The sequence below is a fragment of the Ochotona princeps genome, chromosome 21 (genome assembly GCF_030435755.1).
Source record: "Ochotona princeps isolate mOchPri1 chromosome 21, mOchPri1.hap1, whole genome shotgun sequence".
Taxonomy (NCBI): domain Eukaryota; kingdom Metazoa; phylum Chordata; class Mammalia; order Lagomorpha; family Ochotonidae; genus Ochotona; species Ochotona princeps.
The window spans coordinates 2741412-2768905 of record NC_080852.1 but is presented as its reverse complement, the minus strand read 5'-3'; the positions used below and the strand labels follow the sequence as shown (position 1 = coordinate 2768905).

Genomic DNA, 27494 nt, shown 5'->3' with positions numbered 1-27494 from the left:
AGGGGATTACCTGTCCTGGGTGAGCCAAGAGTCTAGGTGCCAGGGTAATGGAAGCACCTGGCCAGAAAGAGAGTGAGTGCCCCTGCTTCATGGGATTTTTAAAAGAGCTTGTGAGGGGAGTGGTTACACAACAACTCAATACCGTCTCCTCTCAGTTGATAGGTGAGACATAGGTGGGCAGGAGTGAATACCGAAGTGTTGTGGGCTGAAGAGTTGATTAGTGCTCATTAGGATGGGCAGGAACAGGAATTGGGCTTGTAACTAAAAACACCTAGACTAATTGGACTTCCAATAACCTGGCTCATTTAGGATGTGGGGGAAGTGGTTCAGGATGCAATTAACACTCCATTGCTGTTATGACCCACCTTCAGGTCAGAGGATAGGGGACTCAGCCAAATTCCGTTTGCCCACTGTCAATGGGTGCTGGCTATCACTGACTGCGCCCCATAATGATTACCATGAAGATAAAATTAAAGGCAAGTGGTTTGGAAAACTGAGCATTGTTGATGTGGGAAGTTTTAATGTAGAGTGTTTTCTCCCACAGTTACGTAAGTGAATATTCAATAATATCTTTCATGATAGCACAAATTTAAAACTACTAAAGGATATTCTACAGGCAAAAAAATGGATGATTAAAGTGTGGTGCAGTCACATGAAATACTGACATATCCTGAATTGTGAAAACCATGATATAGTTGTTTACATTTAAAAGAAATGAAATATATTCTGTTACATAATATTACTTTAAAAAAAGTTTGCAAAACTACATTTGCAACAATACGGATACAGACACGTCCTTCATTTTTTTCTTTTCTTTTTATTAACTATATTTTATGTTAGTGTTGACGTGTGCATCATGGCGGCGTGTTCATCTTTAGCACAGAGGTTACACTGCCTTCACACACCTGCTTCTATGCACTGCTCTCTGCTCAAGTTCTCACATGGAGTTTACTCTGCTGCTTCATTCACGGCTTTGCTCTTCTTGTTTAGATTCTATGTTTGTAAGGTGAACATCGTTGGTGCATTTAACAATCCAAATTTAGAAGCAAATGATACTTTCTTCCCTCCCTCTCCTCCTGCCCATGTTCCCACCATGCTCCTCTCATTGTTTCAAAACTTTCACAATGAAACACTTCATTTCAATTCCGATTTCTAGGCTTGAAGCACTGTTAGGTATAAAGCATTCAACAAATAAAGAAAGAGAGAAAGCATTCCTCAAGAATTAAGAACATTGTGAAAATCAAATCTCAAAATGCCCATTTGCTCACACAGAACGCTGTGTGTTTGTATTTTTTGTATTCTGCATTTATCTACCACAGGTCAGGGAACACAGCTGATATTGGTCATTTTCTGATTTGCTTGTTTCACTAAGCATGATGGTTTCCACTTTCATCATTTGGTCACAAAAGATAATGTCTCATGCTTTTGATGACTGTGCATCATATTTCAAAGATTATATAAACCACATTTTCTTTATCTAGTCATCCCTGGGTGAAATTGGGTTGATTCTCTAGCTTACTCCTTGTTTTTTTTTTTTTTTTAAATATTTATTTATTTTATTACAGCCAGATATACACAGAGGAGGAGAGACAGAGAGGAAGATCTTCCGTCCGATGATTCACTCCCCAAGTGGGCTGCAATGGGCCGGTGCACGCCAATCCGAAGCCGGGAACCTGGAAACTCTTGCGGGTTTCCCACGCGGGTGCAGTGTCCCAATGCATTGGGCGGTCCTCAATTGCTTTCCCAGGCCACAAGCAGGGAGCTGGATGGGAAGTGGAGCTGCTGGGATTAAAACTGGCGCCCATATGGTATCCCAGAGGGGGTTGGGGATTCAAGGCAAGGACTTTAGCCACTAGGCCACGAGCCGGGCCCTAGCTTACTCTTTGTGAACTGAGCTGCAATAAACATGTCCAGTAATTTGAATGTGGATGTCACATGGGCAAATTTCAGGAGTGTGATGGCTGAGTCTTTAGGTCTGTTTTCAGATTTGTAAGAGATCTCTAAACTGTCTTCCAAAATGGTTGCAAGATTTGCATCACACAGGCAGTGGGCGGGGTAACTTTTCCCACTCATCCTCATTAGCATTAGTTGGTGTTTGATTTTCAGGTGGGAGCAATTCTGGAGTGATTTATAATTATCACTGTGGTATTTGTTTGCATTTTTCCGATGGCATGTTTAATTGAGTTTTGCCCATTTCTATTTCATCCTTTGAAACTTACCTGTTTCTGTCCTTTAACCATTTCTTAACTGTGTTGTTCATTTTTGTTGTTGAGCTGCAATCACATAATAATGCAATGTGTCTCTCGCTCTTGTTGTCCCCTTCATGTTGTGGAAGGTTTCCATTACAGTGCAGAAGCTCCTGAGCTTCAGGCAATCACACTGGTTTATTTTAGCTTGAATTGCCTGTGCTTCTGGGGTTCTTCAGAGACACAGTTGAACCATAGCCTTCATTCCTGCTTCCCCTAAAGAAAGGCATTCAGCTCAACAAACACCTGTTTGTAAAGGTTACAGATGGTGATCCAACATTTCCAAAGTTTAAGTTCTGATTTTGATTATAAAATAGTTTATTGATTATAAATATATTAAGAAAAACAATTACTTAGGCCATATCATCAGAAATATCAACCTTGATAATTTTGTGACATAATCATTTTTTCTTTCTTTTGTTTTTTAAAGATTTATTCATTTTATTACAGCCAGATATACACAGAGGAGGAGAGACAGAGAAGAAGATCTTCCGTCCGATGATTCACTCCCCAAGTGAGCCGCAACGGCCGGTGCGCGCCAATCCGAAGCTGGGAACCTGGAACCTCTTCCGGGTCTCCCACGCGGGTGCAGGGTCCCAATGCATTGGGCCGTCCTCGACTGCTTTCCCAGGCCACAAGCAGGGAGCTGGATGGGAAGTGGAGCTGCTGGGATTAGAACTGGCGCCCATATGGGATCCCGGGGCTTTCAAGGTGAGGACTTTAGCCTCTAGGCCAAGCCACCGGGCCCCGACATAATCATTGTTTCTTGTGCCTGCTTTTGGTTAAAATTTCCTTGACCTTGATCCTGAACTTAAAGATTTTAAATATACCAAAAGCTTCTTATGTTTGTTTTGCTTTGTTCTTAATTGCCGTATCAATATAGTAAATAATAATCTCTATCTATACAAATGGACTATTTATTGCTATATTTATAGCAGATAACAAATATCAAACATAAATATGAAGTAAGTGGCCATGATAAAGGAAGTAGTTGTAAAATACAACACTAGTCCAGATATGAGAACAGGATGCAAAATAGATTTTTGAAAGAATGAAACAGGTGCTGAAACAATTGCTATCAGGGAGAATTAGAACAATATATAGTTTACTATAGCATTTCTAGCTCCCAACTTGAAAATGAAACATGAACAAATTGGACAAAAAAGGGATGTAATTATAGCAACAAGTAAGCAAACTAAGCAAGTGTATTGGCATTTGCTGAATGAGAAGCTCTGACTGTTAAGCAGGTATTTTAGGATCTATTGAGCGTTGTGGGCTAAGGAATTAATTAGCGCTCGTTAAACTGGGCAGCAGCAGGAACTGGGCTTGTGGCTCAAAACACCTAGACTAATTGGACTCATTTGTATCCAATCTCCTGCTAAATGAAGACGTGGAGGGGAGAGTACATAAGGAGAGGGCAAGGAGCAATGAAGGGAGACTTCACAGGGACTTCTACCATTACTGGTCTCCTGTGGGTGCTTCATCCCCAAACCCTCTCCCTGTCCACGGTACTGGCTCTGCTGGCTGGAGCAATTGAGCACCAAAATATGAAATTCTCTATGGAAATAAATACACAAAACGTTTTTTGACAAATTATCAGGGAGCTTTGCAAGCCAACTATTCTCATGACAGTCTAAACTCTAGCAGTCATCTCGAAATGAATGGCTTTGTTCCACACACGTACAATTTCATACTGTCAGATACACTATTCCTAATGGAGCAGGAAAACTGACTGCAGCTCAGGTGTTTTTATGACCATAGAGTCCTAGTATCAGCCTGTTAAAAGATTTGTATCATAAGATTAGAGATCATGAAAGAAACCCCAAATGTTTGGACTCTATTTTTTTTTTTTTGGCTAATTCAAGACTGCTTTATAGAAACAGGTGTGGGGGGTGGGAGGGCGGTCCTACTGTTAGATCCACATCCATGTGGGTCAGAGGTGGGTGAGGGGCAGGGGAGCGCCAGGCAGCGGAGAACTGTAGGGAGCGGGGTAGGCAGGGGTTGTAGGAAGGCAGCAGCTCGGCTCTGAGCTGCTCTGGGTCACTCTGAGGGACGGAGCAGGACAGGGGCGCCTGGGCTTTGTAGTGGGAGGAGCTGTAGTGACCCGGCAGGTAGGCTGAGTAGTTGGGGTGTTGGTACCAAAAACCCCTGCTCACTGGGGTGGTCACGAAACCTGGTCCCGAGGGCTGGCCACCATTTCCTTGGCTGGAGCTCATTAGCCCAGCACCGGTGTTCTTGGTCTTGCGCCGAGGTCGGTACTTGTAGTCGGGGTAGTCACGCAGGTGCAGGGCGCGGTGCCGCTTGGCCTCCTCCACAAAGGGCCGCTTCTTGTCCTCGGCCAGCAGCTTCGACTGCGCACCCAGGCTCTTGGAGATCTCCGTTGTGCATCTGGGGTTCTGCTGCGCCATCTGGCGGCGCTGAGCGGAGCTCCACACCATGAAGGCGTTCATGGGCCGCTTCACCTTTTCCTGGGGCAGCCCAGCACAGACCTGGGCTCCCGGGCTGCCAGCGCCCTCCGGCTCCTGGAGTCCCAAAATTGGGGAATTGGTGTCTCCTGGGGGAGCAGGAGGCTCCAGGCTCCAGGCCTGGGTGTGAGAGGATCGAGGTAGTGCCATGGGAGGCAGAAAGGCGTCCTAAAGGCGTTCCTTTCCAGGTGAGCTGTGGACCCTTATGTGTGTCCTCCCCAAACTGAGTCACAGACAAGGAAAGCCGGGTCCTTGGAAGGCGCAGGCCACCTGCAAGTCCGGAGTTCTTGAAATGGAGTCTTTGCTCCCAGCCAATCTGGCACGCCTTGTAGAGTCAGAAGCAGGACCTGCTGACCGGTGTCCCTGGAGAGGTGTTCTTAACTGTTTTTTCAAAGTCCCCCCACCGGCCCCCGTCCCTGCTGCTGTGACCCTACTGACAAACCTTCTGGGAAGGTGAGAAGCGCTGTTCCGTCCCTGCTGCTGCCAAGGCGCCCTGGTGCCACAGGCCTCTCACACCTGGGCTGGATCTGAGGCTGGCTGCCGGATGGGGAACAGCTTTAAACACTGACTCCTCCCCAGCCCCTCCCAGAGCGTGGCCTCCAACACCCCTTTCTCCCTGAGGCCAAGCTGGTGTCCTGTTCTTCCCAGCCCCTAACACTTCCCACAGGCCACCACACCCCCTCCCCACACAAGGCCGAGTTATCTGAGCAGTCAGGCCTAGCAGCTGGACACTATTTTCAATAAAAGTGACCTCCACATGACTGCTACTAAATTTGGAAAATACACCATGTCTGAAATTCTATTTCAGAATCAACACTGTACATGGATTAGTTTCCTGTTGCTTGCCAAACATAAATTTGAAATTCATGGAAGAACTAGTGCTAGTCCTATAATGTTGAACTGTCAGTGTAACTGTTTAAAAATGCAACCTATAAAACTCACAAGCCTACTAACAAATTGCATGTAGTTACTAAAGTCAAAATCCTAACCAGTTAAATAAATGAATTTCCTTAACATAATGTAACAATAGCTCTCATTTTAGTGGTTTTGTTATCCCTCTAACAGAATATTTAGCTCATATAGGAAAAACATGGTTTTATTGGATATTACAAAACTATTTATATTAAGTAATAATGCTGGCCCCAGTGCGGTGGCCTAGCTGCTAAAGTCCTTGCCTTGAATGTGCCGGGATTCCATATGGGCACCGGTTCTAACCCTGGCAGTTTTACTACCCTTTCTGCTCACTGCTTCTGCCCTGGGAAAGCAGTCGAGGATGGTTCCAAGCCTTGGGCCCCTGCACCCATGCGGGAGACCTGGAGGAATCCAGACTTCAGATCCACACAGCACTGGATGTTGCAGTCACTGTTGGAGTGAATCCATGGATGGAAGATCTTCCTCTCTGTCTCTCCTCTCTCTGTATATCTGACTTTGCAATAAAAATAAAATAAATCTTAAAAATATTAATGCTAAAGATTTCAGTTGAGTGTATCCATGCATCAACTGTTGTTAGATTCGCTGCTCGCCAAATGTTAGATTCGCTGACCACCAGGGAAAGAATAACTCAGCCAAATATATGAAAATAATTTAGATGGCCTTTATTTCACGGGCTTCCCTTCCCCATGCAGCAGAAAGGACAGACAGGAAGGTGTGGGCTACAGAGGAAGAAGAGCATGGAAGAGATGGGGAAGGGGCCCTTTTAAACTCTCCTTGACATGGAAACTGAAACGGGGGTCGCCTCGGCCCTTATTGGTGGGGGAATATGGGTCTGTACCCCTCATTGGTGCAACGGTGGTCTCAGTGCCTGAGGGGCCCACCAGAATTCCACCATTCATTCTGGGTTTTTTGGAGGCAAATTCCACCCATTTCCAGCCACCTTGGTAGCCATCATTCCAGCCTCTTGGTAATAGGAAAGAGGGCGAAGAAATTGATGTGGCTGCTTCCTGCTGAAGGGGGTTGTTGTCTCTGTGTGAGGTCCAGAAGAAGCTCCATGGGCACCAGAGTGTAGGGGTGGAGCAGCATCTAGTTGAAGGCAGTCCATGGGGCATTATGAATTTTCTTCTGAAAGAACCTTGGAAAACAAGGGACAATAGTTCATAAGAGACATATAATTACTAGCAGAACGAGTATTGGAATAAGCCATGATATGAGTGTGGATGCCTCAATATCGAGACTGAAGTTGCTGCTTGAATTGTGTGAATTATTTCGTCTGTTTGGTTAACGTGAGGTAGAGAATTATTAGGAGTAGGGTCGGAGGCAGGGGAGGCACTTTGGCATTGAATGGTTAGTGTGGTAGTCCCTGTCTGTTGCACCTTCCACTGAGATGAGGTAGAGGTTTGGAAAGGTTTTAGATGGGAACAATGGCACCAGGATGTGTGACCAAGTTTGGTCGCTGTGTGCGTGGTAAAGATCACCATGTGAGGCCCAGTCCACCGTGGCTGAAGTGAGTCTGGATGAAGAGTCTTGAGTAGAACCGAGTCTCCGGGTTGGAGAGGAAGGACATCCGGGTCCACTGATGCATTCAGGTCAGGACACGGGAGACACAGGTCTGCATGCTCTCGGAGAAGCTTGAGAATCAGAGTCAGAGAAGGGAAACAGTTAGCCAAGGGAGGAGACTTTGTGGGGAGCTGGTGGGTAAGCAGGAAGGGTCGGCCATACATCAGCTCAAACGGGCTCCATCCAAGGGGCTTGCGAGGGCTGACCCTGATGGATATTAGAGCCCAGGGGAATCCATCCACCCATGAGGATCTGAGCTCCAGCTGATGGGTAAGGCCTCTGACACCTGTTGGGTGACCTGTGAGATGAAAGCAGGCCCATAGGCAGACTGGATGGACAGAGGCAAACCTAACCTGGGAATGATGTTGTTAAGTAGGGTTTCTGCCACCATTGCTGATGTCTCCTTGGCCATTAGAAATGCTGCTACCCAACCTGAAAAGGAGTCATGTTTTTAAGTAGGGTAATGAATTTCTTCTGTGTCAGTATATGGGTGAAATATATTTGCCAGTCCTCCCCAGGTTGATCACCTGTAAGTTTTTGAGTGGGTACCCTTGGTTTAAGTGCTCCCTGTGAGGAGAATATGGAGCAAGTTGGGCATGAAGCATGGATCTGTTTGAGAAGTCCGCACATATTAGGGCATGAGAATAATGGAGTAAGAAACCGGAATAAGGAGTCAGGCCCCACATGCAGAGAATTGTGGATATCAGCGAGGAGGGGCAGGGCAGCATGAGAAGACAGTGCTATCTTGTTGCCCGTGAAGATCCAGCCTCTGATGTTCCTGGGCACTGGAAGTGAGCAGGTCCTGTCGTTCCTGTTGAGAGTAGGTAGGCTTAAGGGAAGTAGAAAGGAAGATTATGGGGGCACTTGCTCTTGGGTTTGCCAGACACCTTGCAGTTTGGTCAGCCTTCTTGTTGCCTTGTGTCACTGGGTACATTGAAGACTGGTGTCCCCAGCAGTGAAGAATTATCTCTTGTGTTTGGAAACAGAGAACTTGGTGAAATCTGTTCATCAAAGAGGCATTAACAATAGCATTATCCTTGGTGGGGAGGAATCCTCTCTCCTGCCAGATGTCTGAGTGTGAGTGAGCAACGAGAAAAGCATGCTTGGAGTTAGTGTAGATATTGACTCGTTTTTTCTGAGCTAATGTTCATGCCTGAATCAGTGCATACAGTTCAGCCCTTTGGGGAGGTGTTCCTTGGGGGAGGCACTGTGCCTCAAGCATGGAGTCCAAGGTCACTGTCGCATAGGGCACGCAGTGATGTTCATCAGGCCTGCACACTGAACTGCCATCCACGAAGAGTGTGAGATCAGGTGATGGGAGAAGTTTATCCTGTAGGCTGTCCCTAGGAGACAAATAAAAATCAGTAATTTGAGGACAGGAGTGTGTAGTCAGTGGCTTCTTAGGGATTGGGAGAAAGGAGGCCAGATTGAGTGGTGGTGATTGGGTCAGAGTGATGTCCGGGTTTTTAATGAAAAGTAGCAGCAACTGTCAGGGCCCCTCATTGAGCTGCCATCCACAGTCCACAAAGAGTGAGGTCAGGTGACTGTGGAGGCCAGTAGGAGTCGAGGACATTTCTCCCGTTTGATTCTTCAAGCCGAGTTTGGGCACGGTGTTCTCTTGGTGGTGGTTTCAGTTTGGTGGGCGAAGAATGGCAGGTTACTAGCCCTGCAAAAGAAACTGGTTAATGGTTTGGCTAGACATTGAGTGGTGACACAAGAGTGAAGGGAGGGGTTACTCATCAAAAGTCCCTTTGAAAGGATGGCTGGAGTTCCTCCTGAAGCTCACTGGGATATGCAGTTTCTGAGGGTGGGTCTTGAGGAGCTTCTTGGGGTGCCTCTGTGCTGGCAGATGGATCATTGTGGCAAGTGTTGACCTTCTGAGCGGGCAGGAAACTAGGGTCACTTGTACTCAGTCCCAACATCCCAGCCTTTTGTTGTATGATCTTAGTGGTGAGACTTGGGCTGCAACATGTGTGAATGACTGGTAAAGACTGTCTAGTAAGGCTTTAAGAAAGAAACAAGATATAAAAAGAAGCAACAAAATAATATATATGGTTGTGGGAAAGAGAAGTGTTTCTGTCAGTATTCTAGTGGAGATAAACTAGCCTGCTGTTGGTCTTATGCTCTTTTTCTCCCCCTGCTCCTGGGGACTCTGGCTGCCAGCAAGAGCTAGGGTGATTGCTTTGGTCTTTCTGAGCTTAGCAGGAGCAAAGTAAGGGCCTATGGTAAGGCCAGGGCTCCAGTTGACAGTGACATTCAAGGCTACAGTGACAGCTAGCAAACACTGATTCTGATTTCTCACATACATGTGCACTTGAGTTTTAAGTCTAGATGCACAAAGGAAAATTCTGAAGTTGGTTAGGCATGTGAGAGGCTCAGGACCATCTATCTCTTCATGTGGGGTGCTGGAAGAGATGACATAAAGGAAGTGTGAAACTCCATGGGGAGACCTCCCGTTGACTCCCATTGCCTGGCTGGACAGATAGGAGAGCTGGCTTTGAAAGGGAGGCTGATACAGAACAGATGGTGACTCTGGATGGAATATACAGCTTTACCTGTGATGCTGTTGGCTGTAGGCTGTTTCTCCATGGCAATGAACACTTCAGGGGCTGGGCAGAGTGAAGGGCTTTCTAGCTGGTGGCCAACCATGGTCCTGACCCAGGGCTTTTTTGACCCCCAGGAAAGTCCCATTATTAGTGGCTTGGCTCTTGGCAGAGCTGACAAGATGCTTTGAAAGCCACTTCTATGATTGATAGCTGGTTGCCCAGTCTTCTGGCCTCCCAAGTTGCAAGCAGGTGCAAGTTGAGGGTGGACTGGCCTTGCTTTGTCTCCCTGAGAACAGGTTACTGGATAAAGCCACATGAACAGGCCTCCTGTTGTCTAGCTCACTGCTCTTCCCCTGGGCCCTGGTTGAAGTGGGCCACAGAGGCAGCCTTGGGGTGTCAGCCCAGGGGATGTTCAATTCTATCCCTAAATTCTTTAATGCACTGAGCTAGAAATTTGTAGTCATGGACACATGCTGACAGTTTTAAGGTGATGTCTATGAGGAGATGATTAGGGTAATAAGTTAGCCACACAGTTAAGGTCTGGAGATCAAACTGTGCACTCTGAGTCCTCAGTGTCAGAGAGAGAGACAAGAGCAGGGGTGAAGAAAGGGGTTGGAAACACCAGATTAATTACATAACATTGTCAAGTGAAAACTGTCAAATAAAAACTCTAAAAACATTTACCAAAGGTGTGAAGTCAGCTGTACATTTGAAACAATAAAAGAACGCTCTAACAAGAACTCTAAAAGTTAATTAACAAGATCAAAAACATGTTTTGATCAATAAACACAGATAATAACACATGATGACAATTTCAAACTTTTTCAAAAGACAAATGTTGAGACACACTATGTTTGGCGCCACACACACACACACACACACACACACATACACACACACACACACACACACACACACACACACACACACACACACACATATTTTGGAACCAAGCTCAGCAATGTAATCCTTGCTTGAAATTAGTAACTGAAGAGTTATGTTAACCCAAGTCAATTCAAAATCTTGAGAGAAAAAGCTTATTGCTGGGCCAGGCAGAGTGGCCTAGCAGTTAAGGTCCTTGCACTGAATGTGCCAGAATCCCATATAGGCGCCAGTTCTAATTCCAGCAGCTTCATTTCCCATCAAGCTCCCTGCTTGTGGCCTGAGAAGGTAGTGGAGAATGGCCCAAAGACTTGGGACACTGTACCAGCGTGGGAGAGCTGGAAGAGGTTCCCGGCTCCTAGCTTCAGATCGGTACAGCACCAGCTGTTGCCACTGCAGTCACTTGGGGAGTGAATCATCAGATGGAATATCTTCCTGTCTCTCCTCCTCTCTGTGTATCTGACCTTCCAATAAAAGTAAAAAAAAAAATCATTTAAAAAAAGGTTTATTGCTGTGAACTTGTTACAAGTTAGGTTTTTTTTCCCCCTCAGGCATTTTGCTCTTTTTTTTTCCCCTCCTTTAGAGATGTTCATTAGTTTACCCCCCTAACATCCCTCCCCGGGAGAAAAAAAAGGTTAAAACAGCAGAGCAGGACAGGGAAAAGGCAGGAACAGGAGTGGGGGAGCGGCAGGCCAGTCCCCTGGTTCCAGACTCTGGTGCTGGTGGGGAAGTGGGAGGAGGAGCTGGGCCCATGGGTGATAGTATGAATATTATCACACTCAGCAGCATGGTAGTGTGTAATGTATATTGTTAAAGTGTTAGTTTTCTAAAATTGAAAACTAACTTGACCAAGAGCTGTTATTTCTTTTATGTTTACTGAAGCAAACATAGTGCTTCCACAGATATCTAATTCAGTATTTTTTTTAATTGTATTTCAGTCCAGAGCTGCCTCTTTCTAAAATAAAAGTCCTTGATGACTATTTCAGATTGTTGAGATCATGTTTAGCAAGCTCTGATGAGATCTAAATATTAGGGAACACACACACGGATCTCTGGAGTTTGTAAGAGGCTGCTTGGTGGTATATTAATGTATTTAAAGGAAGGGATCATTTTCAGAACTTTTAATCAATTTCTTAATAAAATGTCTCCAAACTGAGATTTTCATCATTTTTTAGAAAGTTTAAAAAAAGGTGATACCTTCTGAAAACTGTTTGAACACTATTATAAAGCACTCACTTAGCAAATACTGAGCTGCAGAAGAACTATGACCTTACCCTGACAGTTGACGAGCCTACACGTGAAAGGATCTGAACTGAGAAACACCCAACCTATCTACCAAAAACACCATGGGAGGAGCCTAAGCAGCACAGCCACAACCAACCGGAAATCATGGGTTGAAATTTATTTTGCATTATACCCCCACATCTGGATATGGTAGAGCGCAGTACTCCATCACTATATATTTCCATAATTGAGAAGTCATGAAACAAGTCAACAATTGGTATGAGCTAGAACACCAGCCACAACAAATAACAACAACAACAAATAACAGCGCCATGAAAAAACGTGCCACTGAATAACCATGCATTCCTGCTTCCAAACGAGACATGGATTCCCAGTGAAACTGTTGGGCATGTGTAGACAATGAGATGCCGGACTGTCTGACATTGCCTGTACCAACAATGTCGGGGTGCACTTAAATAAGAGACTGATAGAATTATGGTTCCTTCTGAAGTGCTACATCATTGTAGTAAAATGGGAGAAATCTGTCAGGAGGTGGGAGTTTGGCAGAGGATAATCACAGTCTATATGAAACTGTACCATATAATTTAAAAATCAAAGAAAAATATATTTTAAGAAAAGAAATATGCTTTGCTTCACGATTGATGTGAGACTTGAGTTCAAAAAGTTCTTTTGCATGTGACATGGATGAGTTGGTTTTACCTAGAGCATTTCTGAGACAAGGTATGAAGGGATGTTTGCCTAGAACATCACACCACATCAGGGACCCTTGGGTGACAAGCGGTGGCTGCTACCCATTCCTGAGTTCTAAGGCATTTGGGAGGCTGGGTATGGCTTATCCCATGGTCTGCTCTCTACTGCCAGATGCAGCAAGAAGAAAAAGAAACTCTGGAAACAATGGTATCACCCACTTACCCCTAACAGTTGAGACTTTCCACCCTGATCAACTCTGTCAATATCATCAAAAAATAATAATGAAAAAAAGGCAATCGTTTATGCTTTATCTAGGCCCTTACTTGTTGGATAGCCAAAACCTGCTAATTTGCTATGAATAAAGATTTAAATAAATATGATATTTCAAATGATAGTACAGAAATGTAGGACAATTTTTGCAAACATTATGTTTTATAAAAAAATGAAATCACCAAAACAATTGATCAAATGTGTTAAATGGACATGACGGTTTAAACACATAGTAGAGAACAACTCAGAAAAAAGCATGATAAATGTAAATATTTTCCACAAGTGCAAATAAAGACTGCATTTACAAAACAAATTCAAAAGCTGACAGATCACCTTTAAAGAAATATAATGCCCAAACTGGCAAAAGGCAAGCACATTCATTACATAGAAAAGTCACTACCAATAGCATGACAAACATGTATGCATTTGGCTAATGTGAGGGTAGGAGCAATGGTAGGCATTTGGCACAGAAGTTATGGTGCCATTTGATATGTGCATCCAAATCAGAGGAACTGGGCTGTGCTCCTGGTGCAGGCCTAATTCCAGCTTCCTGCTAATGTGCCCTCTGGGAGGCAGCCAGTCCCGCTCCAATCTATGGGTCCCTACCATCCCTGCTCCCAGCTAGGAGCAACTCTCACTGTAGCAAGCATCTGAAGAGTGAACCAGTCTATGAGAGAAATCTCTCTCTTTCAAATAACTGAATATTTTCAAAATAATTCTATTCAGTTTAAGACAACTAAAAATATTATACAAGCTAGTCAGAAAAAAAATCACAAAGTTTGCAATCCAACTTCAACAAAAGTTGTAAGACAAGGCCAAATACAACCCAAGGCTGTATTTCCCAGCCTGTCAAGAAAATTCACGAACAGGCAGTTGGGATTATACCAAAGGTACTGCCCAGATGCCAGGTGGGGGCACATTTTAACTTATACTGATATGAAACATTCTGATACAAATGTCCAATTGTCAAAAAGTCTGACGATCATGCATTGCTATCAGCTTTAGTTGCTGTCTTAATAAAAAAACAAAGGCGCTGAGGTCAAAATACTGCAAGTGGCTTTCAAAGCCTACAGCTGCATTCAAAACGCTCTATGGAGTCAACGCTTCCCTCCTGTTGTTGGTTCATGAGTTTATGCTTCAGTCATGGCTGCTTAAAGTGTTTGTGAATTGCAGTTCTGTACTCTTCTTCAAAGCACACAACCATTTAAATAGGGCTAATTCACATTAATAAAAGCAGTGTCAACTGGTGGTCATTTTCAAACATCAGCTAAAGAACGAAAGACTTAAAAATATATATACTACAAAAGCTACTTGTTCTGTCATATCATGTGTATTGTATGTGTGCTTACTGTGTTGCTACAAGGTAAAATTTATTGAAGGAACACATTCTAATTGGCTGAAAAAAGAACACTCAAAGATTAAAACTGCTACCCACTTCCCTATCCCCCTGAACCTTTTTTTTTTCTTTAACTGTAATTAACTGTAAAGATTGTCCATAACAATACAATAAAATAGATTAAAAAAAATTAAAACTGCTACATAGCTCAATATGTTTGTAATTCATGTGACATATAGGCTGTTTTGGACATATGGTAGAAAGAAATCAAAATGTTTTTAGGTCATTTACACATTCGTGATCTAGTTTACCGGGGAAACAACATACTTTTGTGTTACACATTCAATATCAAATCCAATTTAGCTTCTACATATGTTTGATAAAATTTGTAACTGAAAATATACCATGTTGATCTATCATTTTTTACTTAGTGCATATATCATTCAAATGCATAAATCTAAGAGATACATGTTTCCCATACATGTACTCAAGTCTTAAAATCTGTAGAAAACATTGGATACTTTGGTCAATGTTTTCCTAGGTTGTTCATACACAAAAGTTAAATTCTTACATTCTCAGTTAATTACTCAGAAAACAAATTTGCAAGTCATGTCTTATTCCATCATTTCTCCTTGATTCTGACATGAAAAACTCATTCAACTCTGAAGGAATTTCAAGATGGATACTTAGATTGCCAGACTTAGAGAGGGATGGGTATCTTTCTCTGTAATCATGCCAACATATACACCAAATGTTTCTGTAGTTTGGGGTTGAGAGGTCTTTCAGCATGAGCTCCTCTGCACTGCTGGCAATCAGGACTTTCAAATCGGAATCAGTGTGTAGCGCTCCTCTGTACGTCATGCAGAGGTAAAACAAGACCGTCTAGGATATGACCTCCAATTTCAAAGTGGATTTAGCATCACAAACCCAATGAATCTAACATATCCATCCATAAAAGACAAAAACTGCAAGACGGTATCAGTCTGCACAGAGAAAATCAATGCACAGACTTCCTCATCAATTTACACAAATCATCCACGAGAACCCCAAGAGTACTAGTCACCTGGCACAGGTGTAATTCAAAACAGAACTTAACATGATCACACCACAGGACCCAATAGAGTCTTGCCCAATGACAGCAAGAACAGGATTGGAATGTTGTGAGCCCTGTCATTTCTGCTGAAGCCAGAAAGGAAACATACATCATGTAAATGAAAGAAGCATGATAAGTGGGGACAGGATCACCTTTCTCAAGCAGAGATCTTCTGCTGGAGCTCCTCCTTCAGTGTCAGTGCCAGCCAAAGAGGATAAAGCCAGCCATGACACTGGCAGGGTAGCCTGCAGGCATGAAGGCAGCTGGGGCTTGCTGGCTGCATGGGCACTGGCAGCCATTAGCTAGGGAGATGACCCTGGGTGCTCAAGGAGCATAGCGGCCAAGGTGATGAGGGTGCCTGCTACCAGCACCTCTTCTGCGAGCCACCCCATGACAGTAACAAGTGGCAGGGCAGTTGTGAGTGTGAGGGCGACCACTGAAATGGTCTCTGTTGCAGGGAACACTGGGACTGGGGTTGTGGGTGTGTGTGGCTCTCTCAAGAAGCAATCCATGAGATGGATGAATCTGAGCATAGAGGTGGGGCATGGCAGAGTCTCCAGGGACTCTGGGGTAAGAAGGAGTGGATGTGGCAAAGCAAGTGAGAGTGGCCTGCAGGGGTGCAGGTATCGGCCCTGTCAGGTGGGCATTCTCCCTTGGGAAATGAGGAGAGGCGAGTGTAGCCTGTGCCTGGAGGTTGGAAGCCATGGTCCACATGGGGTCACTTGGGGAGTTGCTAAGGGACATGGAAGATTCTCTGAGAGCTGGAGATGTGAGGGCAGACAATGGGGAGGAGGGGCCTAAAATTCCTGCAGAACTGAGTCTTCTTGAGTTCAGCAGGGCTGATTCACCCAGAATTGTGGGGCCAGTGGGGCAAGTGCAAGAGGAGTTGGAGGAAAGACGGAGAGATGGGTGTGATGTGATGACAGTCGGGGGAGAGGAACATTGTGAAGTTCTGGAAACACCAGAAATTCCCTGAGTCTGGAGGGCTGACTCCCCCTCATCTGTCATGTTGGTGGGCAATGAAGAGGACGAGATAGAAGAGACACTGAGGGACACAGGACAGGGAGTTCTTGAAGGCCCTGACTCAAAAGCAGATCCGTGAAACTGGTGGTCTGACTCAGGTGGAAATCCATGGACTGTTGGGGCATAGCTAGTTGAAACAGCAAGGGGATTAAGGTTTGGGAATGCTGGGATAGTGGGGATAGTGGAAGAACCATCTGAAAAGCCTGAGAAAAGAGCAGGTCCCTGAGACAGGAGAGCAAACTTCTCCTCAAACATACAGTCACTTGGGGTAGAGCAGTGTGAAATGGGAGATAGAAGGAGGGATGGCAGTGATGGACCAGGAGCAAAAGGAGAGGAACAACGGGGTTCAAATGAAGATGGGGCACTGGAACATGAGGGGGCATAGTCAGAGGAGGCAGAAGTAAACACCAGGGAGTGAGGCTCTAGTGTGCCTTCAGAAGAACATTCAGGTGGAACCCCAGTCTCCTCCATGGAAGACATGAGGGCCAAGTCTACTGCTCCCACTGAGCCTGGCCTCTCTTCAAGGCAGAACTGCCTCTGCTTGGTGTCCTGACGGGGACATCTCGGGACAGTAGGCGAGTAGCTGGGAGACTGAGGAGACAGTGGTGGGAGAGGGTTCATGGGGGAGGAACAGGGTGAATTTCCTGCCACACTAGGAGCTCCCTCATTCAGGGGGGCTGATTCCCCCACAATGATACAACTGCTACTCAAGGAACAGGACGAGATGGAAGAGAGAGTGAGGCACATAGGGCTCGGAGATATTAAGTTTCCTGAGTTGGCAGGAATCCTATGGCATGGGTTGTCTGACTCAGGCTGAAGGGGTGTGGGCATAGTTGGAGAGTAGCTAGGTGCCACGTTATGGCTACCGGATGACACTGCAGAATTGGTTGTCCTAGGGGAGGAGGTGTCAGAAGGGGGAAAATTTTGTATAGATGTGCTTGGTCGTGTTAGTGACAATGACGGGTGGTGTGAAGCCATTAGGGAAATGGCGGCAGATGTGGGAATCCCTAGGGGGGAATCTGGAATGGTGAAGGGGTTGCTGGAATGCAAGGAAGGATTGTGAGGGGATTCAGGTGGGTTGAAGACCGTGAAGTCAGTCTCTGGTGAGCCTTCAGAAGAACATTCAGATGGAACCCCAGTCTCCTCCATGGAAGACATGAGGGCCAAGTCTACTGCTCCCACTGAGCCTGGCCTCTCCTCAAGGCAGAACTGCCTCTGCTTGGTGTCCTGATGGAGAAATCTCTGGACGGTAGGCGAGTAGCTGGGAGACTGAGGAGACAGTGGTGGGAGAGGGTTCATGGGGGAGGAACAGGGTGAATTTCCTGCCACACTAGGAGCTCCCTCATTCAGGGGGGCTGATTCCCCCACAATGATACAACTGCTACTCAAGGAGCAGGACGAGATGGAAGAGAGAGTGAGGCACATGGGACTGGGAGATCTTAAGTTCCCTGAGTTGGCAGGAATCCTATGGCATGGGTTGTCTGACTCAGGCTGAAGGGGTGTGGTCACAGTTGGGGAGTAGCTAGGTGCCACGGGAGAGAATCTGTGGGGTTGGGTTGAGGGGACGGAAGACTGGATGGGGAGCCCTCGGTTGGTCTGGGCATCCCCAAGTGAGTCATGTGTGATGTTGTTCAGATTATCCAAGTCATTGCACAACTGCTCTTGGGAGCTGGGAAATTCCCCTTGGGTAGAGGTTGGGCTGCACGTTGAGGGAAGGGTGAACATGTGGTACATAGTGGAGACCCCTGAGGACTCAGAGTATGGCCCTGGGAATGACACTGCAGAATTGGGTGTCCTAGGGAAGGAGGTGCCAGAAGCGGAAGAATGATGTATCAATGGGTATGGTGGTGTTGATGACAATGATGGGTGGTGTGAAGCCATTGGGGAAATGGTGACACATGTGTGGCTCTCTGTGGAGGATACTCGCACAGGGAAGGTGTTGCTGGGAACCAAGGGGGAATACTGAGGGCATTCAGGTGGTGTGAAGTCTGTGGAGTCAGTCTCTAGTGTGCCCTCAGAAAAACATTCAGATGGAATCCCAGTCTCCTCCATGGAAGACATGAGGGCCAAGTCTACTGCTCCCACTGAGCCTGGCCTCTCCTCAAGGCAGAACTGCCTCTGCTTGGTGTCCTGACGGGGACATCTCGGGACAGTAGGCGAGTAGCTGGGAGACTGAGGAGACAGTGGTGGGAGAGGGTTCATGGGGGAGGAACAGGGTGAATTTCCTGCCACACTAGGAGCTCCCTCATTCAGGGGGGCTGATTCCCCCACAATGATACAACTGCTACTCAAGGAGCAGGATGAGATGGAAGAGAGAGTGAGGCACATGGGGCTGGGAGATCTTAAGTTCCCTGAGTTGGCAGGAATCCTATGGCGTGGGTTGTCTGACTCAGGCTGAAGGGGTGTGGTCATAGTTTGGGAGTAGCTAGGTGCCACATTGTAACCTCGGAATGATAATGCACTATTGGTTGTCCTAGGGGAGGAGATTCCAAAAGATAAAGTATGATACATCGATGAGAATGGTTGTGTTGGTGCCAATTACCTGTGGCGTGAAGCCATTAGGGAACTGGCGTCACGGTTTGTGCTCCCTGTGGAGGGTGTTCGCACAGTGTTGGCGTCACTGGGATATTCGAAATATCCTGTTGGTGATTCTGTTGTAATATCTGGGGAGTCAGGCCTGGATGAGCCTTCAGAAAAACTAGAGTGATTCCTAGTTTTCATTGAGAAAGACATTACAGGAAGTAAGCTGCAATTCCCTGGCCTGTGTTCAAATCTACAAGTAAGGGGCGTGAAAAGATTTTTGAGCCTGTGGCTACCGGTTTTGGGCTGTGGTGGGATACAGACAGGCTGTGTATGTGTGTGTGTATGTGTGTGTATGTGTGTGTGTGTGTTTGTTGACTGTGTGTTTGTTTTGGTTGTGTGTGTGTGTTGGTTGTGTGTTTGGGTGTGGTTTTGTGTGTGTTGTTATTTGGTTGAGGCTTACTGGAGAGCCTCTCTCAAAAACGCGGGAATATCCAGAACACAAAAGACAGGCCCACTCACCCAAGTGCTCTGTCGATCCGTGTCACGATTCAAAGTTGCAGGATGCTCGCAGGATGCTCTGGGAAGCTGTGCAGCGCAGAAACCGGCTCTGCAGTTCACTTTCCTCAGAGAGAATCCCAGCTCATTGCCTTGGCAAGGGCCTTAAGTATCTGAGGTGGGCAGGGCTTAGCGGAAGAGGCGGTGCTTCCTGTCAACTGACAGCCTAACTGCCGCCTAGACTCATCCCACATGCAGTTGCTCTTCTGATTGGTCACTCTTAGGCACCATCCAAAGCAGACCTGGGGGTGTCCCTCTCCCTGCATCTGTTTATGCCTTTCATCCCTGTGCTGCGAATAGCTTCACCCCCATCCCCGGTATTTTTCTCTTGAGGTAGTTTGTGTAGAAAGAGATATTGCCCTGTGAGTTCATTTGAGAAACCCCCAGGGCCTGTCAACAGTGAACTCATTGGATTGGAATGTGTTCCCTGGAGCCTATTAACATAATCAGATCACCTGGGAAGGGCTTGCATGGAGTCATTTTGATAATCCCATGATTTAGACTGAAGTTCAAGTTTCCACCCTCCTCCACCTGTCATCTAGGTTCAGTTCCCTCTTCAGCCCTGGGGTGAAGTTTGGATACCACCCAGTACATTCCAATCTTTGAGGTGACACCAGGAAACACTCCCAGCGTCTTTCACCCCATTACGTGACCATCAACGCACTGAAGGAGAGCAGGCTCACCTGAAGACCTTCCAGAACAACAGGCTCACACGTTGGTCACCTGGAGGACAGCCTGCACAGCGGACCTGGGGAGATGCGCTTCCCCCGAGGCAGCAGAGACAAGGCCGTTCTATTGAACACAGAAAGAAAATGTGGACTAAACAGAGAGCAAGTGCCAAGGGCTCTGTGGTGATCTTTTGTGCCCACCACATTAAATTTTTCTCTCTTTTTTTAATATACTGGGGAATGTTTCTATTAATATTATTATAGTTTTGACAATCTTTACATAGTTAATTAGGGTAAAAAGGTTCAAGGGCTATAGGAAAGTGAGAATTTTTCTCTTTTTTAAGATTTACTTATTTTTCTTGAACGGCAGATGTACAGAGAGGAAGAGAGACTGGCAGATCTTCTGTCTGATCATTGACTCCCAAAGCAGCCGCAACCACTGCAGCTGACCCCATCTGAAGCCAGGAGGCACGAGCACCTCTCATGTCTCCCACACAGGTGCAGGGTCCCAAGGCTTTGGACTGGCCTTGACTGCTTTCCCAGTCCAAGACCAGGGAGCTGGATGGCAAGTGGGGCTGTGGAGACACAAAACCATGCCCATATGGGATCCTGGTGCTTGCAAGGCAAGGACTTTTAGCCCCTGGGCTTCTGCACTGGGTCCTTGGTGTGATGTTTTCACAGGCCAAGACAAACAGCTGAATCATTGCTGCTCTGGCACCGAGTTTACTTACTCCCAGTGCAGAAACCAGTGCTTGTACCCAATCAAAGCTTGTGACGGGGGTCACTCAGTGCTGAGCCCAGTGTTGCATTATCCAGTATTCTCTGTTGTCCAGGGTCCCTTAGGAAGCCTGGCTGGGTGAGCACTCAAGGCAGGGCACTCCATCCTCCACACCCCACTCAGGGACATCAGTCACACCTAGACACACACAGGCTGGGTCCTTGCATCCAAGACGTCATGTTGGTTCCCATTAGCTTCTTTTTTTTTATTTAACATATATTATTATTATACCTCAAATACCAAAAATGATCGGAGCAACATACAAAGTAAAATTATAAAGCAGCTTAACACATAAACAAAGATAGATTCTTGAGAAAATGTTGTTAAGTCTTGCCTGGCAAAACTTAAAATGATAATACATCAAGACAATATATTTTATATCCCTTAAATGGAAGGTTAATTCATTTTCTAATACCTATCTAAACAACAAAAATATTATCATAACAATTTGCAAATAAAAACCATGACCATCATCATCAAAGAAAGGCCCTTTCATACAATTTGAACTCATCATTTTTTAAAAAAGAAAATATTCCTATTAATGGGACATAATATGATTAAACCATCAAAGAAAATTACTTTTTTTTTTTTACTATTTTTCGAATTGACATTATTTCATAACAGCCACATCAATCATAGCAACAATAACAACATCAACAACAAATTGTAGCACCTTGATAAAATAATGTGCCTCTGAGTAAGCAACACATGCTTAACTAAAAGGAAACACAGAATTCTCTTAGGAACTATGATGCCATTGTATACTTCATGGACACTTGATGAATTCTATTAGAGAAAAGGAATTATTTGGAAGCAAGCAAACCAATATAGAAACATCAAAACATATGAGATACAGCCAGAAGAACAAACAGACACTCAAAAAACAGTATAGATTGGACTATTGGAGTTACCCTTTCCATGTTGGCTTCCTTATATGAGAGAGAGTATATGGTATTTATTCTTTTGTGATTGACTCATTTCACTGAGCAAAATGGTTTCTAGTTGGGACCACCTGGTTTAAAATAGAATAATATCATTCTTGACAGCTGAATAATTTTTCATTGAGTAGATGGAAACAACCTAGTAAATATGCTTTCTTCAGAAAAAATTGTTTTGCATTGAGCGTAGAAGGGATTGGTGGTCTCCTCTGAAGCCGTCATTTGCTGTGAGTAAGGAAATGTTCTTTGTCACATACCAGGATTAGTGCTGCATGCGCTTGTTTTTTTCGTCATGCTTCCTTCTCACTCTACTTTTGCACGCCTCCCATTTCCCGGGTTTTTGTTTGTTTGTTTCCTTTTCCTCTGAAAATGTCTTCACCCATACTCCCAACCTCACTATCACCTCCAACCTCCCCTCTAACCCCGCCCCCCATCCTTCTCCAGTCCGCTGTCTGGTGGACCCCCCTCACATGTGCGAGAGGGGCAGTGTGCTGTTAATGGCCGTGCTGGGCACCGGGCTGCTCTGGTAGTGCTGCGACATGTGCAGTTGGCTTGGCGCTGGTGAGGTACACGCTGATCGTGTTCTGGAGGTTCCCGGCCTGGCAGGCGCCCTGGAGTGGAAGAGGTAACCACGGAGGGGCTGGAGCTGGCCTTGGACTTGACCACCTAGCCCAAGAAGCCTAGTGCCATGCCAGGGGTGCTCTGCTGTGAGTAGGACATGCTGTAGGTGGGAGATCTGTTCATGTAGGTCTGCGAACTGGTCATGGAGTTGTAGGCAGCGCCCTGACATCATAGAGGTGCAAGGGCTGCATCTGAGCCGCGCCATGCGTGTTGAGGCCCAGGTGCTGCGGGCAGCCCAGCTGGTCCTGCATCATGCTGTAGCTGCCATTGCTCCAGCCATTCACGTGGGTGTAGCTGTCCATGCGCTGGTTCATAGCTGCCCCCAGCCCGGCGCCCACCCCAACCCCGCTGGCCATTCTGTTGCCTCTGGGAGCCAGCAGCCCGCCAGGCTGCATGTACTTATCCTTCTTCAAGAGCTTCCTGGTTTTCGCCCAAGGTCGATATTTATAATCTCTGTTTCTTCTTGTGTAGCGCCCGCAGCCGCTTGGCCTCTGTGGTGAATGGCCGCTTTGCTTATCTCCCACTAAGTTTCCCCTCGGGGCTCAGGCGGTTGCTGATGTCAAAGTTGTGCATCTTGGGGTTCTCCTGGGTCATCTTGGACACTGCCCATGGGAAAACACCATGAAGGCCTTCATGGGCCTTTTGGTTGCCGCCGCCCGCCTCCGCCGTGGTGTTGCCATTGCCTCAGCCTCCCCCAGAATTCGGCTGTGTGCCCAGCGGCTTGAGCTCCATCTCCATCTGTTGTCCATGCGGGCGCTGTACGCGTGGGCCCGGCCCCCTGGAAGCCGGAGACTCTGGGCGCGGCGGGGAACCGGGGGGCGACAGAAGGAGGAGGAGGAGGTGTAGGGGAGGCGGGCGGGGGTGATTGGAGATAGCAGGGTTTGAGGAGACCAGGTGGAGGAGAGCAATTTGGGGAGGGGAGGAAGAAAGGGGACAGAGATGGCGGAGAGAGAGAGAGAGAGAGAGAGAGAGAGAGAGAGAGAGAGAGAGAGAGAGAAGCAAACTGTAATCGGAATCAAAAAAGCAGAGTTTCCCTCCACCTCTGGCCGATGCCGCAGCTGCCAGCTGTGATTATTATTGTTATTGTTGTGAATTTTTTTTGGGGGGGGAAAGGCTTAAGCCCCGAACTCAAACTTCTTTCTGCCTTTCTTTCTCTCTGCTTCTTGTTCCCTCAGTTTTTAAAGAGACTGCAGCCTACTCTCCCCCTTTTGCAAACACTCTCTTCTCTGCCTTTACAACTCCTCATAATATTTTGAACAAGTTAATAGACACCCGTCCAGCGCTGGTTCTAATCCAGGCGGCCATGATTCCCATTCAGCTCCCTGCTTGTGGCCCGGGAAAGCCTTGGGACCCTGCACTCCTCTGGCAGACCTGGAGGAAGTTCCTGGCTCCTGGCTTTTTATGGGCAAGCACCAGCCTTTGTGCTCACCTGGGGAATGAATCATCGGATGGAAGAGCTTCCTCTCTGTCTCTCCTTTCTGTATACCTGACTTTGCAATCAAAATCAAATAAATCTTAAAAAGAACAGTTGTATTTAATCAGGCACAAACATTGTTCTTAGGGCACAAGAGGCTAGGAATTCTTAAGTTTACATTTAGAAAATCTCACTGGTTGGCAAAGGGTGTAGACATGTTTGAGATGATGGAAAATTATTAGATAGGGTAAAGAACAGAGAGCAGATTACAGGAAAAGTTAGGGGCCAGGAAGTCAACAGGGAGTTATTTGAAGACCCCCGGACACAGGGAGGAGGCGACGATCGCTGAGCAGTGTTTAGGGAACAGTAAACCCAGAAGCCACTGGTGAGCTGTGATCTGGACACAAAGGATAACCAGGGATCCAGAGGCAGCCACAGATCAGCCCTTGCAGCAGCCAAATGGAAGCTTGAGTTCACATGGGGAGCTCAGGAGGTGAAGACAGGCTGGGACTGGCCATTTGTGCCAGATACTTTGGATGTGGGGAGAAAGGCACCCTCCTTCACTGCTGGTGGGAGTGTAGGCTAATACAACCACTGTGGAAATCAGTATGGAGAGTGCTTGGAGAATTGCAAATAAATCTGCCATATGACCCAGCTATCCTGCTGCTAGGAATATACCCAATGGAAATGATATCTGCATGTGAGAAGGGGATCTGTAATCCTATTTACAGTAGCACAAGCTACAATAGCAAAGACATGGAAACAATCTAGATGCTCATTCAAAGAAGAGTGGTTAAAGAAACTGGGGTACATCTAATCCATGGAATATTATTCAGCTATTAAGAACAATGAAATTATACTATTTACAACTAGGTGGTCCCAACTAGAAACCATTATGGTCAGTGAAATGAGTCAGTCACAAAAGAACAAATACCATAATGTTCTCTCTCATATAAGGAAACCAGTGTGGAATGTATAACTTCAATAATACAATCGACACTGTTTTTGTTTTGTTTTGTTTTGTTTTGTTTTGTTTTGGCTGCATCCCATGTGTTTTGAAGTTTTTTTTATTTCAGTTTTATTTATTCCAAATACTCTCTCTTTAAAAAAAAAAATTATTTATCTTAATTGCAAAGTCGCATATACAGAGAGGAGGAGAGACAGAGAGGAAGATCTTCCATCCGATGATTCACTCCCCAAATGAGCACAAGAGCCGGTGCTGTGCCAATCTGGAGCCAGGAGCCAGGAACTTCCTCCAGGTCTACCCCACAGGTGCAGGGTCCCAAGCATTTGTGCCATCCTTCACTGTTTTCCCAGGCCACAAGCAGGGAGCTGGTGGGAAGTGGAGCTGCTGGGTTTAGAACTGGTGCTCACATGGGATCCCGGCAAAAATACTCTCTTTTCTCTTGTCAAATTCATTGCTGGCTCATGGACTATATGGTGCATCATTTTTCTGAACTGAGTTTTGTATCTCCGTCTTGTCACCCATGTGTTAGTTACTCAGTGGCGTGTTTTTTCATGGAGCTGTATTTTGTTGTTGTAGTTGAGGCTGTTGTTCTAGCTCATACCAGTTTTTGACCTTGTTTTATGGTTTCTCAATTATGGAAATGTATAGTGATGGGGTACTGGGGTCTACCATATCCAGATGTGGGGATAAAATGCAACATTTATTCCTGCATCCAGATGACAGATGAATTCCCAATGAAACTGTTGGACAAGTGTAGACAATGGAATGCTAGACTGTCTGCATTTGTCTGTTCCAGCAAAGTTCGGGTAAACTAAGAGACTGATGGAATTATAATTCCTCATGAAGGATTATGCCACTGCAGTAAAATGGGGAAAATTTGTCGGGGGTGGGACTTTGGGGGAAAATTCCAGTGTATATAAAACTGTAACACATAATCCAAATTTTCAAAATTATATATATATATATATATATATATATGTATGTATATATATATATAAGAACTGACATTCTTTTTTTTTTTTTTTAAGATTTTATTATTATTGGAAATCCAGATATACAGAGAGGAGGAGAGACAGAGAGGAAGATCTTCCGTCCGATGTTTCACTCCCCAAGTGAGCCGCAACGGCCGGTACGCGCTGATCCGATGCCGGGACCAGGAACCTCTTCCTGGTCTCCCATGCGGGTGCAGTGTCCCAAAGTTTTGGGCCGTCCTTGTCTGCTTTCCCAGGCCACAAGCAGGGAGCTGGATGGGAAGTGGAGCTGCCGGGATTAGATCCGGCGCCCATATGGGATCCTGGGGCGTTCAAGGCGAGGACTTTAGCCGCTAGGCCACGCCGCCAGGCCGAACTGAAGTTCTTGATTTGCTTTTAATACCCTATGTTAATCTTCAGTGGGTCAGGAGAGCAGAGGAATCTTGCACCTTCTTAGAATGTGTGAGAAAGAAATTAAATATAATCTATCAAGATTGTAACAGGTAATTTACAGACTCCAGACTTGAACCTGCATTTGACATTAGCAAAAAGTATAAAGACATACAGTAGGATCCAAGAGCGATCCTGACAGCCTCTTAACAGGAAGTCATATGCGCAGAGCAGGAGGGGACCCCAGAGTGGAACAGAAGGACAGGAGGAGGCTTGTATCCTAACCCCAGAACCTGATACATCAACAAGAAATATCAGTATTGGCACCAAGGACTATAACCCAACTGCCAAGGAGATCACAGGCAATTGGGGTCCCCTCATAGGCCAAGAACTCTGAGGTCAACTATTCCCTATCAGATTTCCCACACTGGATGGAAGAAGCCTAGGTCCTTCCTCGCAGGATCTAACGTCTTTGGAACAACAGCCAGGAGCCTTGAGCAGTCCTCAGAAACACAAGAACAGTGAATTTCCATCGGGACTCAGGAGAGGAGCTTTCTCTGGTCCTTACTTAGTTCCAACTTTGGCTCCTCACCCTCTCTTGCAATAACCATCAGGGTTGCTCTGCAATCCTCCCCTCCCCCCCAAAAAGACAGATCAGGTAGACAGAGAGAGACCAATAAGGAAAGCTTAGAATAGTTAGGAAAAAGTCAGCTTGGAATTCCATATACCTTATTAGTTAGAACACAAAGATCAGTTACTCCTCACTAAGGTATTGAAGCTTTCTCTGCACACCCCTCCTAAAATTGCTCTGCTGCTCAATAGTTAACATATGACTTATGAGAGTTATAAGCCTGTTTGGACTATCCTAACATTTGTGAAGTTCAGGAAGCATCACACTTGAATAGTATAAGCTGCTAACTGTAAAAATGAAAATAGACAGGAGACAGCTGAGTCATACCATGTAACCATTTTAAGGCTTAGAGCAACTGATTGTGTATATACTAAAATTGAGATGTCAATGGAGTAGTTAAAGGATGTGGTTAAGATCTTGCGATTTCTAACAAATTGGTCACTTAATACCATGCTAACCAAATTCGTGATGTTGTGAATTTCCATGTTTCTTCCTGTTGTTGAAGTTGTGTAGTGGCTTTTCATTGGAGGGGATGATGCTCTGCCAGCTCTACTTTTGGACCAAGGAGGGTCACCCAATGAAACTGTTGAATACATCTGGACAATGGGATGCTGGACTCTCTGCATGGACCTTGCTTATAATGACAGAATCATGACTGGAAAAGAACTGTACTACTGTAACAATTTGGAGGAATTCAATTTGGGGGAGGGTTTGGGGAGGGATTGGGGGAATCCCAGAGATTATGAAAT

The 27494-nt window shown here is 45.7% G+C and overlaps 1 protein-coding gene and 2 pseudogenes across 1 annotated transcript in view; 1 reads left to right on the top strand and 2 right to left on the bottom strand.

The window, feature by feature from the left end:
• Window positions 1–27494, top strand: part of LOC131482927 (zinc finger protein 208-like) — an 887045-nt gene that overhangs the window by 333647 nt on the left and 525904 nt on the right.
• On the bottom strand, window positions 4180–4861 carry LOC131482855 (protein SOX-15-like; annotated as a pseudogene).
• On the bottom strand, window positions 22218–23007 carry LOC131482844 (transcription factor SOX-2-like; annotated as a pseudogene).